The sequence below is a fragment of the Ailuropoda melanoleuca genome, chromosome X (assembly GCF_002007445.2).
Source record: "Ailuropoda melanoleuca isolate Jingjing chromosome X, ASM200744v2, whole genome shotgun sequence".
Classification (NCBI taxonomy): Eukaryota; Metazoa; Chordata; class Mammalia; order Carnivora; family Ursidae; genus Ailuropoda; species Ailuropoda melanoleuca.
Genome location: NC_048238.1, coordinates 34,411,621 through 34,429,984, shown reverse-complemented (window position 1 = coordinate 34,429,984; position 18,364 = coordinate 34,411,621). Strand labels below are relative to the sequence as shown.

General features: G+C 56.9%; 1 protein-coding gene across 1 annotated transcript in view; it reads left to right on the top strand.

Annotated features, from left to right (window-relative positions):
- The window catches only part of BCOR (BCL6 corepressor), a 79,874-nt gene that overhangs the window by 18,656 nt on the left and 42,854 nt on the right, over window positions 1-18,364 (top strand). The window lies entirely within an intron of this gene.

The window sequence follows — 18,364 nt, the reverse complement described above, 5'->3', positions numbered from 1 at the left end:
TTTTTTTTTTTAAAGATTTTATTTATTTATTCGACAGAGATAGAGACAGCCAGCGAGAGAGGGAAACACAAGCAGGGGGAGTGGGAGAGGAAGAAGCAGGCTCATAGCAGAAGAGCCTGATGTGGCTCGATCCCAGAACGCTGGGATCACGCCCTGAGCCGAAGGCAGACGCTTTAACCGCTGTGCCACCCAGGCGCCCCCCCCAGTTTGTTTCTGTACGTTTTGCTTTATTGTATTTTCTTTTATTTTGTGAACATTTGGTTGAAGTGCAGCGCACCAACAGAAAGGTGTATAAATCCTAAGCGTGCGGCTTGATGAATTTTTACAAGCTGAACACATGTCAGCCTCCAGATCAAGATGCGGAGTATTCCCTGCCCCCCCCAGAAGTCCCCGTTGTGCTCCCCGCCCCATGGTAGCCCCGACGCTGACTTCTGACAGCTTAGATCAGCTTCCACGTTCGATTGGCTTCACCCCCTTGACAATTTGATGAACATGGAATCCTAGTGTGCGTGTTCTTTTGGGCAACCTTTCTTTCATGGGGTTTGTCCATGTTGCCCGCCCTTGGCTTTGTAAAAAGAATCTTCCCAAGCAGCTTCCCACTAGAGGTGGGTAACGAAGGCCGAGCTTCCTGAGACCTCCAGCCTATGGAATCCTTCGAGGAAATCTTGGGAGAATCCCTAGTAGAGGCAGTGGAGGGCCCACGGAGACTTGGGGTGGGGGTGGGGGAGCACATGGGTGTTTTGCACAAATGATATGCTAAGCGTTGTAAGGTGCTGCAAGGGGTAACAAAGTGGAAAACGGGGTCAGGAGGGAAGGAAGGGAAGAGGAGACTGGATCTAGGGAGCTGGGCCAGGTTATGTGTAAGAGGGTCTTGAATGGCAAGGAAGTAGCTCACGCCCGCCCCCAAGGAGGGAGAGACCAAAGGTCTGAGGGGCGTGACTCCTGCCTCCCTAAAGGATGTCTTCCAGGCCACCCGGGCTCTGCTGGGAGTCTCTCTTTTTAGCTAAAGATTAAAGGAAGGTGGGGTCCTTGCCTTGAGGGAAGAGACCATTGAAGTTTCATTGTCCCAGCATCTGCGAAGATTTTTCAGTGTATGTGTGTGTGTGTGTGTGTGTGTGAGAGAGAGAGAGAGAGAGAGACAGAGACAGAGACAGAGCAGAGAGAAAGTGTGCTTCATTCCTGGGGGCCTCCTTCCTAGGGGGCCTCCTGCCAGATGGCCAGTGCTGGCTTCCCTGCATGATGATGGCAGGGGTAAGAGGTAAGACAGAGGGAGGAGGGCACCCCAGAGATTGAGATTGGCAGAGACCTTTGAGAAGTCCAGAATCCGAAGTCCAGAGAGGGCGAGTGACTTGCCCAAGGTCACACGCCGAGGGAGCCCGCTTTAGAAACCAGATCTCTTGTCCCTGCCATGGTTCTTTCCATTCCTGCGCACCACCCCCTGACTTTACAAAGAGCCTAGTGTTGCTACCAAAAGAGCTGAATTACCTCATTTTTGAAAGGCGTTATGAATTCAGTTCTATTTTGTGGACCGGGGCAAAGATGCTGTGAGCAGGCATGACATTATAATTCATGTCCCACTTCTTCTATTTATCTTTGCTGGGTTTTGTGTATCTTTGGAAGCAGCCTTAAATCATTATTGGAACAAAGCAGGGCGAAAAATAATAATATATAATTACAAATGAGGAATAGGCTGTGTGATCCTATTAATTGCCTTCCCTGCAATCCTTATTCTTGCTATTTTCAGAATAATTAAAAGATTAAGCTAACATCAGTGGACGTAGTGGGTTAGCACTGAACCCCAAACAGTCACATCACCTACTCCAGAAATGGCCCGGTGCCACCTGCCGCCCGCGACGCTCTCCGGGTAACACCAAGGGCTGTGCTCCAATCTCTGAGTATTTACTCTCTTCAGAGGAGAAACTCTGGCAACGGTTGTAAAATAAACCCCAAAGCAGGGAAGAAGCTGAAGAGAGGAAATACTTGGTGACGCATTAATCATAGTCGTCAGCCCTAGAGCAGAGGACAGAGGCTGGATCAAGCAAAGACAGAACCAAAATTATCTTGGAGATTGATCTTCCCTTCTCTGCGCTCCCTGTGCCAGCCAGCAGGTCAGAAAGGTCCCCGCGCAGCCGCTGGCATTGAATCGGCGAGGGTCAGTCCATGGGTGCCGCTCAACCTGAAGGGGGCCTCATCTTGGAAAGCTACAGAAGAGAAGACGCACCTACCTCAGAGGGACCTGGGGGACAAATTCACTGCCATCATGTCCTCAGGGGACATCGTTGGCATGCCAGGATGCAGTGAAGGCCATTTCCTTTCAGATCTGCATAAAGCACCCAATTACGGATGAGCCTATGCAATTGGCAGAGTAATGAAGCTGACCACAGGGGCCTGGAAAGTCTGAAAGACTGCGTGGATTAAAGTTTGGGCTCTAGGAATCAGGCGATGAGTGTCCAGGCAAGCAGGCTAGTTAATTATCCTCTAAAGTCTCAGTTTCTTCATCTGTGAAATGGGGATCATAATAGCACCTTTATTATAGGGTGGTTTTCTATATGATATGAGATTACTAATGCATATAAAGTGTTTCGAACTGTGCCTGGCGGACACTAAGCTCTTAATAAATCCTAGCTATTGTTTTTCTAAGAGCTGGAAAAAGGTAGTGACCCTTTTCTCCTCAAATCTCAAGAGCTGTCCAGCTTCAGAAAGACTGTGTGGTGGGTTCTTTCTGGATCATCTTTTCCCCCTGCTCTAGCTCTCCCCATGCTAAGAGCGGAGTAATGTTTATCAAAGCTCAAAGCAGGAGGGAAAACAACAACAACAACAAACAAAACAAACAAAAACGCTGCCCAGCAGTATGGAAGGCCAAGGTGCTTTATCATCTTGACAAACGCTGAGCCCTAATGTAGTACGGGTGGAGTGCAGAAGCTTTCCAAAACAGCTAGAGAATCTGTTTGTTCTGGGGAGGAAGGCCTTCCCTTGAACTTGGTCCCACACTTTTTCAAAGCTTAGCTGGGAAGAAGGCAACTCTTCATTCAGATGATAAACTCTTAGGTTCCCATGGTGAACACAACAGATCAACTGAGACCTGCTGATCCCAGAAAGAAACGAACTCCTTTTGTGATAGTTCCTGCAGTTGGCGAGTTGCCAGGACGACCCCAGAAGGACATGATTAGAGAAGCTATGTAGGATCTGATCCCAGAAATAGTTTCCGGTTTGGGGGAAGAGTGCCTGTGTGCGGGAGGTGAACGATATATAGTTCGCTGGAAAGAGCCCAGATTTGGAGTCAGGTAGAATCCCTGTAGCCAGACTCGGCTAGCTTAGCTATGTATTTTTGGAGGGCCACTGTAGAGCTTCCGTTGCCCCAACTATAAAATGTGAATGGTAATACCTTACCCATTGGGTTATTTGGGGTCTTACGGGAGGAGTTATTCATGGTTAAAAAAGACTTGCTTTGCTGCCAAATGCATCGTCGTGGCACAGTTACTGTTAGAGGTCATATGGCATGGAATTGAGAAGAACTCCGATTGCCTAAGGTCAAGTGTGGCCAGAACCCACTCTTAAGGTTTCTGAGGGTCTCGAGATAGAAAATCTTTTGCCACCAAGTAAGGCCCAAATGATGGGCAGTAGACCAGGTGCTCTAAGGAGGTTCTGGCTTTGGCTCTGGGTTTCTGGTTTGCTCTTGCCTGTCCCTCACTCATCTCCTTAAGGATGATATTCTGTGGCATTTAGCAAGGATACTAAGGGTGTCCAAGGCCTCACCCCCAGTGGGCACCCCCAGGGACCTTTGCTTCTCTGACAAAGACCTGTATATGTGCTCCCACCGGCTTCCCTTGGATCTCCCCAGACCATAATGGCTCCTATGGCTTCATTCATCCTGCCCTTTCTCAAATTCTTCAGGCTCAATCCTCAACAATTCTTCGGGCTCAATCCTCACCGTAACTTACCGAGCCATGCCCTGCAAGCCCAGGCACCCCCCCTTTTCCTTTAGCACACACCCACAATTGTCTTGCTCTCTTAAACTTGGTTTCTTCTCTTGCCGTGATACAGAATATTGACTCAGTACCACCTTGCTGTGACGGCTGAGTCAGAGGGGGGCTGAGAGTGGCAGCGCGGAGACTGGCTGGAATAATCATCTTTGGTTATTTTTTTTCTAAGATGTTATTTGTAAGTAATCTCTACACCCAACATGGGGCTTGAACTCACAACCCCAAGATCGAGAGTCCAGGCTCTACTCGACTGAGCCAGCGAGGTGCCCCATAATCCTTGGTTATTATCCAGGTGAATGAAGATGGTGGCCTGGCCTGAGGTGGATGTGGGAGAACGGGAAGTAGGCTTATTGGACGGGACATTGGCAAGTACAAACAGCCCTGCCACTGGAAGAATGAAGTGGGAGAGAAGTCAAGAATGACCACCCCTCCCCCCGCCCCTCCCCCCAGGATTCTGCTTTAAGTACTTGGGTGGCTGAGACATTTTCTACAACTGGGGAGGTAATTGGGACAAATGGCGGGATCCAAGCAAAGGGCACATTCCCTTTTTAAGGGACAGTTTGTCCAGCTTACCACTCTTTCCCCAGCACCCGTCACAGGGCCTGGAATTTAGTAAACACCCCACATATTTGTAGATTAACTGGTGATTTTAAGAATTCAGTTCTAGGCATGCTGGGAGGCTGTGAAGCGGCATGGCTGCGGACAGGACTCTGGAGATAGAACTGCAGGGGTTTGAATCCTGCCTCCAGCATTTTCTGAGCGACCTTGGGAATGTTCTATAGCCCCTCTTAGTTTCCTCATCTGCAAAATGTGGATAAGGATTAATAGTCAATTTACATAAAGTGCTTACTGGAGTGCTGTCTGCACTATGCAAATGGTAGCTATTGTCATTATTACACCGGCCGTTGATTGCCGAGTTGAGATGTCAAGTCTGCAGCTTGATAGAGGGGTGTGGAATGGGGGGGGTGGTTGTAAGAATCATCAGCAAGTAGGTGGTATTTAAAGCCATGGGCCTGGATGAGATTGGGGGAGGGGCGGGGAAAGGACCCAGGCCCACAGCAACTAGTAAAGCAGAGAGAGGAACCTAGAAGGAGGCTTGGAGGGAGGATGAAAACCATGTGTGTATGTGTGTATGGCATCTGGGAAGCTAAGAGCAGTTCGATGGGGTGTAGTCAGGGGTGTTCAGTGCTTCCAAGGCCAAAGGAAGGACTGGGCAAATGCCCCCCACTGCTGGCACCAAGGAAGCGACCAGTGATTAGCACTCTCTGCAGAATGGCCAGGAGGCTGGTGTAGGTTGAGATGTAGACTGACCAGTGTGATAAATGACACACCTAGATACAGTGAAATTCCACGAACCTTGGCACAGACAAGGCCCATCTCCCTGCCCTGGTAGAAAATGATCTGTAAGATGTAGTGATAAGTTTCATAGGTAAGATACAAAGCAGTTTGTGCGATGTATTCCCATTTCTAAAAATAAAACGGAGGACATGAATATGTACAAAGAAAGTGGTAGTGGTGGGGGTACTCCCAGCAGTGTTGAAGATGTTTCCTGCACGTACAGATACGTGTCTGTATTCCCCCGAACTTTGTTTTTATACAAACTGTAACATACCCAAATCGTGACATACTATACACATCACTTCCTTCTGCACCTTATGTTTTTCTCTTAACAACAGACCGTAAGGGTCATTTTGTATCAGTCCACAGAGCGGAGCTTAATTTTTAAAACAGCCACAGAATATTTCATCCTATTCATGTACCATCAATGTCATCACTGGACACTTAGGTTGTTTCTAATCTAATGCTGTTACAAACAAAGCTACAATTTTCCCCAAATCATAGAATGACTTCGAAACTAGCTGATCTTGAGTGCACCGGAGGTAAGGGAAATAGAAATGCCACATGGCTGTAGACATCTCTTTCAAGAAGTACAGCTGTGCTAGGGAACAGATAAATAGGGAGCCAGGGAAGGAGATGTGGGGTCAAGGAAGGGCATTCTGAAGATGGGAGATGCTTCAAGGGAATGAATACAACAGGGTAATTTAATAAAGAGTGCAGAGGGTTGGGGGAGGGGGCAGCCAGGAAGAGCCTCTGCCCTGATATTTTAGCAGGTGTAGAAGGATGACTTAAAATGGTATGAGTCCTCATCCTGGGTGCTGTGGAAACACCAGGATGGATGGATGGATAGACGGACACAGGCCACAAGGGAGTTTCCACTCCAGCAGGGAAGCTACTGTGTTTCACAAATCAGTTGCAATATTGTTAGAAAGTGGTTGATTCTGTTTCGAGGTACAAAGATCTACAAACTTCCCACTGAGGTGCCTGCTGGTGGAGTTTGCTCACATTTCCAACGGTTCCCTGGGTTCCCGATAAGACAGCTGGGGAGAGGAGAATGATATTTTGCCTGAAATTTGTAGATTTTCCCATAGGGATTAAATGACATGCATGCCCTGGAAGGCTTAAAAAAAAAAATCAGAACTAAATAAATAAAAATCCCAAGAAGAATTTATATTCCTGATGGCTTTGCTGATGGTCTTGTAAATTGTATATTTAATCAAAGGCACTCGAATGTCGTTTTTTTAACTATTGAAGAGCCATTTAAATGTCAACATAAGTGATTCCCTCCCAAATAGTGCTGTTTATACATTACTTCCCCTAATAGACCATAATGATTCATAAGGAGGCATTTCGCACCTCCAAATTGTAGGCCTATTGAAATATAAATTAAGATGATAAATAATTTGACCTTACCTGAGAGTACTAAGTATTTACATGTGTCAAATACGAAATTACCCTGAATATCAGGGTCCCTAAAAAGGGCTTCCTCTCCTGGCTGAATTCAATAAATGACAAGGGTTTAGAAATTTCCTTTAGTGTGTGTAGGAAGGAGAGGGGCATACACAAAGAATGAGCCCGGGGACCCGGCGGTCCTTGCTCTCCAGACTTCCCATTCCGTCGGGGGGTGGGGTGGGGGGGAGCGTGGATTGCCCCCCCCCGCCCCGCCGCTCCGGGGGAGTGAAAGGCGGGTGCCGGCCGCCCCCGCACGCTCCCAGCGTTCTGTCTCTCCCCCTCCTCCCGCAACGCCGCTGGAGTTTCTAAACATGGAGTTTGAGCAGGAACTTTGCCAGGCCGAGCTCGCGGCCCTCCCGGGTCCCCACCGCGGAATTCGCTCTGTCCGCGGCGCCGCCTCCCCGCCCCCCACGCCCTCGGGGAGCCGCTGACCCGGCGGGCTCCAGCTCCGCAGAACCGCCCCGCCGGGTTCAGAATCCGAGAAGGTGCGGAACCTCCTGGGCTCAGCGCCCCCGCGCGACCCTACCCGGGCCCCGGAGGGTGGCAGCTGGGCGCCCTCGGCGGGGCCCGAGCCGAAGCTGCCCGCTGGGCCTGTTTGTTGGCCGCCGCCTGCGCTCGGGGCCCGGGGCTCGGCGAGCTCTCCCCTTCCCGGGCCGGGGCCGAGAAGCGGGGTTCGCCGAGGTGGCAGAGGGGTGCAGGCCGCGGCGGGTAAAGTCGGCCGCTCGCGCCGGGTTTTTGTTTTGTTTTGAAGCCGGGCGTGGGGGAGGGGCAGCACCTTGTCAATGAGAAATTTCCTGTTCGCAAGACTCCGCTTGCAGAGTTTCTGTCCTGCCCTTGAACTGACAAGTGGATCTCGGCAGCGCCAGCCCCCGAGAGTCCATCCAGCCGCGCCGGGCGCGCGCGGGGGTGGGGGCGGGGGCACTCGCGCCGTGGCGCCGAGGCCCCGGGAGCCCGGCTGAGCGGGGCCGACGCCTGCCCTCCCGGTTCCCGGGAGCACCCGTGAGTGCCGAGCCGAGGCGGTGACTAATCTGCGGCTCCGGGCCTCTTGGCGCGCAGCCCGGGCTCNCAGCGCTGCCGCCGCCACTGCGTTCCCGAGAGTGTGGGAAGCGGGTCGAGGCAGGCGGCTCCGAGCCGTCTCTCCAGTCGGCCTCCTTCGACCCAAGCCCGAGTGTGCGTGTGTTTCCTTCCCCGTAAGCACTTTGATCAGCGTTTCCTCAGCGCCGCCGAGGAGCCAGGGCGAAGCGGAGCTTTTAACCCGCTGCGTGCCGCCCCACGGTGGGCTCCGTGGGGAGGGCGCCACGGGGAGGCTGGTCGGCACGGGGGCGATCAGTTTGGTTTGGCAAGCCGGAGTATGGAGGAGCCCAACCGGATCTGAGGAGCTTGCCCAAGCGCGGCAGGCTCTCTTGGGGAGAGCAGGCCGTGAGGCCCCGGGCACCTCGTTAATGTTCAAGCCCGCCCCAGGGCCGCACAGTAACCCGACCTGCCCGGCAAGGCAAGGTGCGGGCGTGAGAGGCCCAGCAGGCGGAGGCTTCTGGAGGGAATCTAGAGGCCCCGGGGGCACCCGCCTTCACGCACCCTGTCCGCTGGCGCGTGGACGGCTCCCCACCCGGGGTGGGGGCCTTGCGCTCGCCCCGCTCACTCGGCTCTGGCCGCTGCTCCCTCCCTCCGCTGGCCCGGCCTCGCCGGGGAGTTAATGATTGATTTACTGGCTCCGCGCGGCCGGCGCCCTCCCAGCTATTTGTCCAAGCTGAGGAGTTGCTGGCGAGCCGCGCAAAGGCCGGGAGAGCGGGGGTCGCCCGGGATGGGAAGCCGCGCTGCAGACGGGAACGAGCGGCCACTTGATTAGCCCCAACTGAGCGGCTCTATCCGTGTCCGGGGCGAGCCCGCTGGAGGCCCGGGCCAGGCGAAGGGAGCATTGGGAAGCGCCACACGTAAACGGGTTGGCAGCTGGTGATTAGGCCGCCCGATTTTATGAGTCATAATGGGCCGCCCGCCTGGCCCTCAACCTGCTCGCTGTGGACTCGGCGGGCCGGGGTCCAGGCGGTGGACCGTTCTGGGCCGCGCAGAGGGGAGATGATGCTCTGGGGGGCCTGGGCCGCCGAAGGCGTTGCGCAGGATTTCCTCTCATTTCTCGCAGAAGGCAACACAAACACCCTAAATCAAACCGCTCCGACAACCGAGGGCTCCACACAGACACATCAATAAGGATTTAGCCTCCCGCGTTCGAACGCACTGAAACACTTGTCCTATTTTTATGCAAATGACACCACACAAATAGATCTCGCAGGCCCGGGAGTGGGGCGAGAGGAGGAGGGGCGCCGCCGCCCCAGCCTGGGGGCTGTGAAGGGGGAGGGAGTCTCAAGCCCGCACCCTGGGGCCCGCGCCGGCTCGGTCGCAGCGGGGCTGGTACTGGCCAGGCGGCCCGCCCCGCGCGCGGTGGCTCCCTGCCAGCGCCGCCAAGTCGGCCGCGTCCCCAGGCTGCCTGCAGAGGCGGATTAGGGAAGGAGCGAAGCGAGCCTGTGACTAATCGCGGGCCCTCGGACCGGAGCACCAAGGCCATGTGCGACTGACAGGATCGACACTAGCAGAGGACACGGCGACGCCTCGCTTAATTGCAGGCTTAAAAAATTGCCGCCTGAGCAGCTCCGGTGCGGAGAGCCAAGGCGTGCGCGCTGGGCTGGGGAGCGCGCCAGGGGGGACCTGCGCTCTTGCCCAGGGGAGGGAGGTCTGCCATTTCCTGGATCCAGGGACCTGGCCCTCCCGTCCTCGACTCTGTCGGGTCGCCCCACCCTTCATGTGGGCCATGCGGCCGAGATGGCCAGTAGAGTACGATCCAGCTCCTAGGCCTAGGTTTCTGACCCTTTTCCCCGTGGAGCCCCCGTCCCCCCCCTTCTTGCCCTAGGTCCTATAAAGGAGGCTGTACAGTTGGGGGTGAGAGCTTCCAACAAACCCTACTAGAAAAGCCACACATACAAACCACTTTCTTCTCTTCCCTCCCCTTCCTTCTCCACCGGCTGATACAAAGCCCCGAATGACCAAAGGGAGGGAGAGGCCAGTCAGGGCTGCAAGGACCGAGGTTACCGAGCGCCCCAAAACTCGGGGCTCCCAGACACGCACCCTAGGCTCTTCACCCCTGGTCACAGCTCCTCTGGCCCAGACCTCCTTCCTGGAGCGCTGAGGCCTCTCGGGGGAGAAGGGGGAAGCGTCGGCAGGGCGGCTGGCCTGTGTGTGTGAGGGGAGGGGGGGAAGGCGGGGTGGCGGGGAACCCAGCGAGAGAAGTTTCCACCACGCTCTGGTCGGCTGCTGCCAAAATCCCCGGGCCCCTCCCCGCCCGCACCGCCTTCCGTTGCCACCACAAGTTTGGTTTAACGAGAGCTCGGGACAAAAGCAAACGTTTTCTATAGACCCGGAAAACAAAGGGGAAAGAGACGCGCGGGGCCGCCGAGAAGCGGCTGCTAGCGTAATGGTGCTGGGCCGACAGCAGAGCATTAGAACTGCAAAAGCCGCGCGGGCGGGAGGAAGTGCGAGGCGGGAGGCGGGAGCGCGGGGAGGGCGGGCGGGGGAGGGGCGCTGCGCCATGTTTCCGTGTCACCCGCCGAGTCGCCGGCGCTGGGCTCGGCCGCCGGCTCCCGCCTGCCTCCGTAACAGCAGAAAGCGTGCGATTAGCAGCCAGACAGGCGGGGACTCCGGGCCCGCGGGGCCGCCGCACACGCCGCCCGCGGCCCCGGCCTGCGCCCCCCCGCCCGCCGGGTAATCATCCTCCTCGCTGCAGCGCTGTGTGCACTCTCATTAGAGCAGGGAGGCTTTTCTCTGCGCACTCGCTCGGCCCCCGCTGGCAAAACAACGCCTTCCCCGGCCGGGCCCTGGGCCAGGAACGCCGGGGAGGGCGGAACGGGGGAGGGGGGGTGAGGCAGGGCAAGCAGCGCAGGTCGTCTCGGCCGCCCGATCTCCTCGGGGCACGGAGAAGATGCGGAGGGTCCATCCGCCCTCCCCACGCTGAGTGGCAAAGTCCGAACCCCATACCAGCCCCTTCGGGGGAGGGGGAGGAGGTGCCGGTGCCGCCATGACCTAGTCTTGTCCCCCGCCGGAGGCTAGAGTCGGGGCCGAGGGGAGATGAGTGTGTCTGGTTTGGAGAGCGGGGGCGGACACCGGGAAGGCTCCCAAAACAGGTTTTGCCCCATCTGTCTTGCGAACGACCTCTTAAGGACAGAAGTCGGATCCCAGGGGTGGGGGCCCTTCGAGCCCCCAGGAGACCCGAGTCCCCAGGCTTCGAGCTTGATCGCACAGAAGGGGTGGGAGATGGGGGCGGCCGAGACGCGGCTGCGCCTGGCCCAGAGCTTAGGAGCCCCGTGCTCTCCTCCGCGATCTCTGCACACAACAGTAGGCAGCCTCTCCCGGCACCACGCGCCCAGCTGCAGGGCCCCGGGAGCAGGTGTTCCTGCCCGGCCGGAGTGGCGGCTCCGAGCCTCTCCCGTCCCAGCTGCGGGGCTGGGACTGGGGGCGGGGAGGGGTGCGGGGGTGGAGGGGCTGGTAAGGTGGTCACAGAAGGAGGTCTCCCTAGACCGCGAGAAGGGTCCTCCGGGCTTAATTGGGGATGCCCCGGGGCGAGGGCGGCCGCCTGGGGCCAGGAGGGATGGAGGGTGACGCGCGGCCAGCCCTCGTCTGGAACAACCCTGGGGGCCAGCAAAGGCCGCTCGGGGCGGCGCGAGGGCTTCCGGTCCCGGTGACTGCTGCGGCGGCGGCGGCGGCGGCGGCGGCGGCGGGGCGGCTGGGAAGTTCCCGGGGCGGCCGCGAGGAGCACCCTCCCCTGGCTGCTGCCTCCGCGAAGCTTTCGGAGCAGCGCCCTGGGAGCCTCTCGGCGTCTGGCAGCGCCACTCTCGGCTGGAGCGGGGACGGGCTGCGGGGTGGTCCCGGCCCAGCCCCCAGCGCAGAGGGGGAGGCGGGGGCCGGAGACCCCGCGGGAACTGCGGCGCGCCTCCCTGCCCCCTCTCCTCGCCGCGGCCGCGGCCGCGGCCGCTGATATGGCGGGCACGTGAAGCGCAGCTCGGCGCCGCGGCGCCAGCCAGGGAGCGGCCTGCCCCGGCGGCTCAGCTTACCCGCGGGCCCAGGAACGCGGAACCGAGCCCGGCCGGGTCGCAGAGCCCGCGCCCCCGCCCTGCTCCCCGCTCGCTGCGGCCCCGCACCCCTCCCCGCCCGCGCCCGGCCTTGGGGCCGCGCCAGACGGCTCGCCCGAGGGGAACTCAGGCTGACTAATGGGACGCGTGTAGGCCTTACGTGAGGCCCGGCTGTCAGCGGATGCCCGCTCGCTCGGCGCCTACGCCGCGGCCAGGCTTTTCGGGGAAGGGCGAGAGGAGGGGTTTCCCCGCTCGGCGGTTTCGGCTCCCCGGGGGACAATCCGGCCGCGGCTGGCCCCGGGCTGTAGGTCGTGCAGCCTGGCCCGGAGGGGGCAGACTCGGTGTGCGTCCGGCGTCAAGGCGCGAGCCCGGGATGGGGGGCGAGGTGGTGGGAGCCTCGGAGCTCTAAGCCGGTGGTGGGCACTGCGGCTCAGCAACTCGGCCTGGGGCGCCCGCCTTGATGTTTGCGATCTGGAGCTAGCGCCTGGGCTGGGGGGAGTTTACAGGCCGCCCTGCGGGCCTGGAGTTCAATACCGAAACCTCCCTAAACAAATACAAAGTCTTCCGGAAACCCCTTCGTGAAATATTTGTGCGGGGGGGTGGGGAGGATATTACAAAACTGCCCGACAGTCCGGTTCGGCTGAGAGTTTTCGGGTTCTGGGGTGCATGATACCTTTTCCTTCCTTTACAGGGGCCTGCAAAACCCAGCAGAGTTTCTTACTATTTCGCATTAACCGCCACTTCTTCGTGTTGACATAGTTATAGGACTCCCAAAATAACTACCTGTTTAGTTTCAACACGCGAGCGCGATGGAGAAACACAAACACTGGTCAGTAACTAAGAAGAAAACCCGGCCGCGAGCTTGAGGTTGGATGCAGGATAAATCCTCATCACGCATCCCTGGCTTTATTCAGCCTAATTACACTAGTAATCCTACCTCTCCCCCCACACACACACCACGAGAAAGCCTGAAACCCTGTAGTCGAGGTGCGACTTTTCCTGGGGAGCCCCGCCGATGGGGAGGGGGTTGCTGGTGTAGAGGAGGTGGGTTTTAAATGTCACTTCCAAATGAAAATGCTTTCCTTTGGCCTTTTTTTTTTTGATGCCGTTTTCGAAAGGAGCATTTTTGCGAGATAAGAAGTGACCGATCAAAATCGCTGAGGGGAGGTTGTAAGCAGCCGCTTTGCCCCAGCTTAGCGTTATCTTATCTTTCACACTTGCATGGCAGAAAAAAAATTGGCTTATCTTTATCCCCACCCCCTTCTCGCCTTAATTGCTAAAAAACACTGGTGTGTTAAACGGGGAGGAAGGAGGTCTCTGGATTGTCAGTGGAAAAGCAAGATTCAAAATGTGGGTGCGGGAGGGGGAGAGCAAGGGTGGCAGGATTTATTCTTTCTCCCAGACCTTTCTAATACAGCTAGAGGGTCCAGTCCAGGATGGAAAGCTTCGATGGCCAGATCAAAAAAAAAAAAAAATCTGGGGATGGCCTTGGGTGGTGTGGCTTTCCCTAGGCCTTGCTTTTTTCCACACTGCGTTTACCAACCTCTCCTTCCCTTCTTGTCTCAAAAGCTGGCAGTGGGCCTCGGGTTGAGGCCTCTCTGCCTTCATTCCTCCTCCCCATACACATCCCTCCTTTTGGGGAGGGGGATGCAAGACTGGGACGCATGGCCTGCTGGAAATCATTAAAATATATGCGAGTGTCTGCAAACACACACTTTTAAATCATGGCGTTTCCCCTCCACGCTGGTATATTTAAACTCCAGAACGAGCTGGATCTCCTCCCTCTCTCTGAGTCGTTTGTCTGTGTCACCGACAGGCCGCTAATGGCCGGGCTTCCAGGCGCTGTGCATTATGCATTAGCCTTCTTCCTCCGCCGCACACAGAAGGTTCTGTCAGGCCTCGCAACACAAACCACCCTGCGCCCCCCTTCCCCCTCACGGCCAGGCTGCGTGCCTGCTAACGCACTGGGGTCTCAGGGATGGGGAGGGGGCCCCTAGGGGAGAAGGCAGAGCAGAGTGGGCCAGAGGGGTAATGGGAGCAGGTAAAAAGTGCCGTGGACTAGGCCGTGTGGAATCCCCAACCTGGCGCTGGCCCCAAGCTTTGCTCCTGGCTGACCTTCCCGAGACCACCAACCGGCGCCACTCACCTCTGCGCGTGACTTTGAGGGGGCCTCAGAGGTTTTTAGAGAGAGATCAGCGCCGCACTTCCCTCTGCTGGGCTGTACACCCTTTCTGCCCTGAGGGAGGGGCTGGTGGAACCTTCCAGATCCCTCCAGTCCCCGGGTGGTGCCCGTGAGGGGGCTTGGGCTCCGGGTGATGCGTTTCCGCAGGGCTTCCCCCGAGTGGAGGAGGGAGGCTGGATACAAAATGGCTGGGGAGGAAAGCCAGCCTGCTGGGTCCACAAGCGAGGGGTTTGTGGTTCTCCGCCCCCTCACCCCGGGGTTCCCACTCACTGCCCCCAGCCGCTAAAATACGAGCTGGAGGCCCCCTTGCTAAGTAAGCAGGCAGGGCGGGACGTGGCGTCCAGGTTTATCTGCGGGAGCATCTGGCCTAGCGCAGCAGCTTCGAGGGCTCTTAAGCCCGGCCAGGTGGAGCGCAAGACAAGGCTTCCTTGAAGCCGCCGGTATTTATGCTCCTTAGGCTGACACCCATCTACCCAGCGAGCCCCCCAGTGTAAACCAAAGGGCAGCTCACTCATGGGTGCCTGGGTTGGGGGAACTCAGAGCCTGATACTAATAGAGCCCAGAGCAGAAATGGCAAGAGGCAGTTGGTGCTATAACGGTGGGCCTGCCCCTAGGACCCTCCTCCCCCAAAGGCTCAATAACCCCTCAAAGGCTAGACAGAAAGAGAAGCCATTTTCAACCTGGCGACCCCTGAGTCTAGGAGACTTCTGCCGTGGAAAGCAGCTACCTTTAGATGTTTCTGGATGCCTGAAATCCCAGGAACAAGGATGCCCGGTGCTTGGAGGGTGTAGGCAAGTGAATCTTTTCCGGGCCACTAGGTAAGCCCAGAGTTCTTTTACAAAGTAACCAGGGAAGGCTGTTAGTAGGTGTTGTTTAAAATAGTTACCATTAAGAGGCTAGCTTATACCATATGAAGTAAAAATACATTATCCGTGATCACCCAGATCCCACCTATCACAATAATCAGCCGCATAAATGTGAGAACAGCCTCTGAAGAGCATCACCAGGGGCCTACAGAGCTTTATGCTTTAGATCTTACCCATATGTTACAAATGAACTACAGTCCACAATGCTGGAACCCCACGGTCCACCAAATACCAGGTAAGGACCTCACCATGGGATGGGAGGCCTTTTCCCCAGGCCCAGGAAGTGGTGGAAGGTGTGGAAGGGGCCCTGGCAGAGCTTGCACAATCAGCCTGAGCCAAAAAGTGTGGCCAGGCTCCAGGCCTGCTCCCTGAGGCACCAACCTGCATGCCTAGTTACGGAGCAGGGATAGAATCTGCAGCAGAAGTGTGCCTGAGAGCTGAGGTCGAGCCGTATGTTCTAACCAAGAGACCCTTCCAAGGGGACAAGGGGTGGGTGAGGTGGGTGGGAGAGGGGTGGCCTCACACCTCTCCTTTCTGAGCCTGTTTCTTTTTTTCTCCACGGCCTGTGCTGCCTCCCCTCCCTTGCGCTCACTCACTGCCTCTCTCCACCTTCTCCTCTGCTTTCATTGAAATCCTCCCCTTGCTGAGTGCTGGGTATAGTGGCCTGACCCCAGGTCAGCTCCCAGGAGACTCCTGGGAGGGCAGGGGAGGAGGAAGCCCAGGAAGGCCACTGGCTGCCCGAACACTCCGCAGGCTCCGAGGTGTCCCCAGCTCCAGGAGTCCCTTCCTGAATGGAGACAAGGGATGGGACTGCCCTGCGTGAGCTTTCTTCTCCTCCTCCCTGGAACAATTCCAACTAACCGGGCCAATAGGTGTAAACTCCCAACCTTCCCCTGCCTTAGAGCACCTCCGGAAAATCTCACATTTTAATTCCCAGTGAGTCACGAACCACCCTCCCCACACACACACTCATGCCTCTTAGGACTCCCTTAATAAGATATTTTTAAAATCCCACAGAGTTGGAAAATGTATCCCTCAGAGATGGAAGCGAAACCCCTTAATCCCACCAGCCCGCACGAGGATACCATGGAGGCCTGGCTTCTTAAAAAAGTTGGGGGGGCGTTGGTGAATGCTGCAAATTACGTCAAAGGCGAATTTACTGGCCTGTTTGTCTCCAGCATCAAATTTCTCCCACAGTCAGCCCTCCTCGCGGCCCCCTCGCATTTACAGCACCGCACCCCCCCAATTCATTTTAACTCTAGGACTTTTAAAGTTAGACAAACAGGCCCCTTTGTCAGCAGCCCCAGGAGGCCACAGGATTCCGAGAGGCAGCAGGCTCCGTGTCTCGCTTAGTTCCTGGATTTTCCAAAAGTTCTGGACGGTTACATGCAACTCTTAACTCCGGGAAAAGCCTATGCCTGGGGGGAGAGTTGGGGAGGCATGGGAAGGGGAGAGAAGGTGGCCGGGCACGGTGCCAGGGTCTCTGCGGCGGCCTAACCGAGCCGGAAGAGCCTGGCACGGCTCCACACTCACCCAGGCCAGCTCTCCTGCGCGGCCCTCAGTGGCACGGCGGCCTCCTGGCCTGGAACCACGTTCAGAGAGTTTCCCCACAAATACCCAACTTCAGCCTTCCCGGTTATTTTAGACTTGTTTTGAATAAAAGGAGTTGCTTCAAAAAGAAATGTTGCTACAACACACAACCAGAGGCCTTTTCTCCAGCTGTGTCTGTAACTCGCATGCGTTCAGTCTAATAACTTTTAATGTCTGGCCCTAAAATGTCTTTATAAAAAATAGCTTTACAGCATAATAGTCCAGGTGTCTTTCTGCTTGTTACCGGAGATTAAAAAAATGTGTGGGTTAGCTTTCAGAGACATCCACCTCCAGAAAGACCGGGAAGAAAAAGGCGTGCATTCCATTATGCAGGCGCGGGTCCTGGAAGTGGTGGCGGCCCAGCAGGGCTGGGCACTGTTCTCTGGGGCACTTGCCTGACTGTCTTTTACATCAGTTGTTATAAGCAGCTCTGGAGCATGAAGATTTAATTCTGCCCGAAGTTTCGGGTTTCAAACGGTAGAGATGTTTCACTTCTGCTTTGAAAAGGGCTCTTTTTATAACTATGTACTGAGAACTAAAACAGAATAAATAACATCGCACCTAACAGTAGTCCCGCAGTCAGTATTAAGTCTAATTTTTAAAAGGGCCCTGCTGGCTAGAACTGATTTTGGCCTTGACCTTGACTTCGTAATCAACTTGAGATGCTTTTGATTATTTTTGGCATGGAGACACTCCAGGATATTTTAAAACTTTCCGTGTGGATTTACAAGCTACCTCCATTTCGGATTGATGTTCTCATCGAGCCTGCACCATCTTGTCCTTAGGCAGAGACTTCCCCCACCCCCAGCATATAAAGGCTCTAGCGAAGAGCCGGGTAGGATCACCTTTTGCCGCGAGGTCCCGGCCCGCGGTCTGGGTGCGGCTAGGCCGGAACACCCCTCCCCCACTCCCACCCCTTCCCGCCAGCTTCACGAACTGGGGCTTCACGGCTCGCCCCAGAGGCTCTGCGCTCCGGGGAGGCCGGAACCTCACCCTCTCCGCCTCCCNTCCTTTTTTTTTTTTTTTTTTTTTTTTTTTTTTTTTTTGCCTCTCCAAACAATTCCAACACAATTGAAACGTCCGGGGAACTCGGGTGCGGAGTTCGGGCGGAACGGCCACCGGGGATAGGCGTGGTGTTTCCAGGTAGCTCTGGACACCAAAATGGGCCAGGGCTCCTCCCGGAGGAAGGGGCGACCCAGGGCGAGGGTGGGCGCCGACGCGCACTCGCCAGGCTCTGCTGGGTCTCGGAGGGGACGCGTGAACCGGAGAGCGCAGCGCTGGTGGCGAGAGGAGGCAGCGGCGGCTGCCGCTGGGGGTTGACAGCTTTGGCTACGCGGAGTGCGAGGCGCTTTATGGTAATTGCGGTCCTCCACTGGCCTTCTGGGTAGCGAGGGGAGTCTCGGCGCGCGGCGGGGCGCGCCTCCCCCGCCGCCCCCCATCCCCTCGGCTGGGGATCAGCGGGCCGCCCTCACCGCCGCCGCCGGAGCTGGTCTCTGGCTCGCCCAGGACGCGCGCCCGGGCCGGGTGTGCGCAGCCAACTCGGTCCGAGCGGGGGAGGGGAGGGCAAGGGGCGAGGGGGGGAGCCACCCAAGTGGTCCGGGCTCCCGACCCAGAGAGGCGAAACGCGCCCGGCCGGGAATCGCTGACGGCTGGGGAAACTCGGGCAAACCTTTCCTGGGGAATCACCCCTCCGCAACCCCACTGCCGAGGCGCCGCAGCGGAGGGTGAGCGGAGGCTGGGGGAGCTCAAACTTGCGAGAGCTGGAGGCGGCGGCGGCGGGCGGGCGGCTGTCGCCCGAGCGCTGCGCCTGCGGGGGGAGGGGAGGCGGCTGCTGGGAGG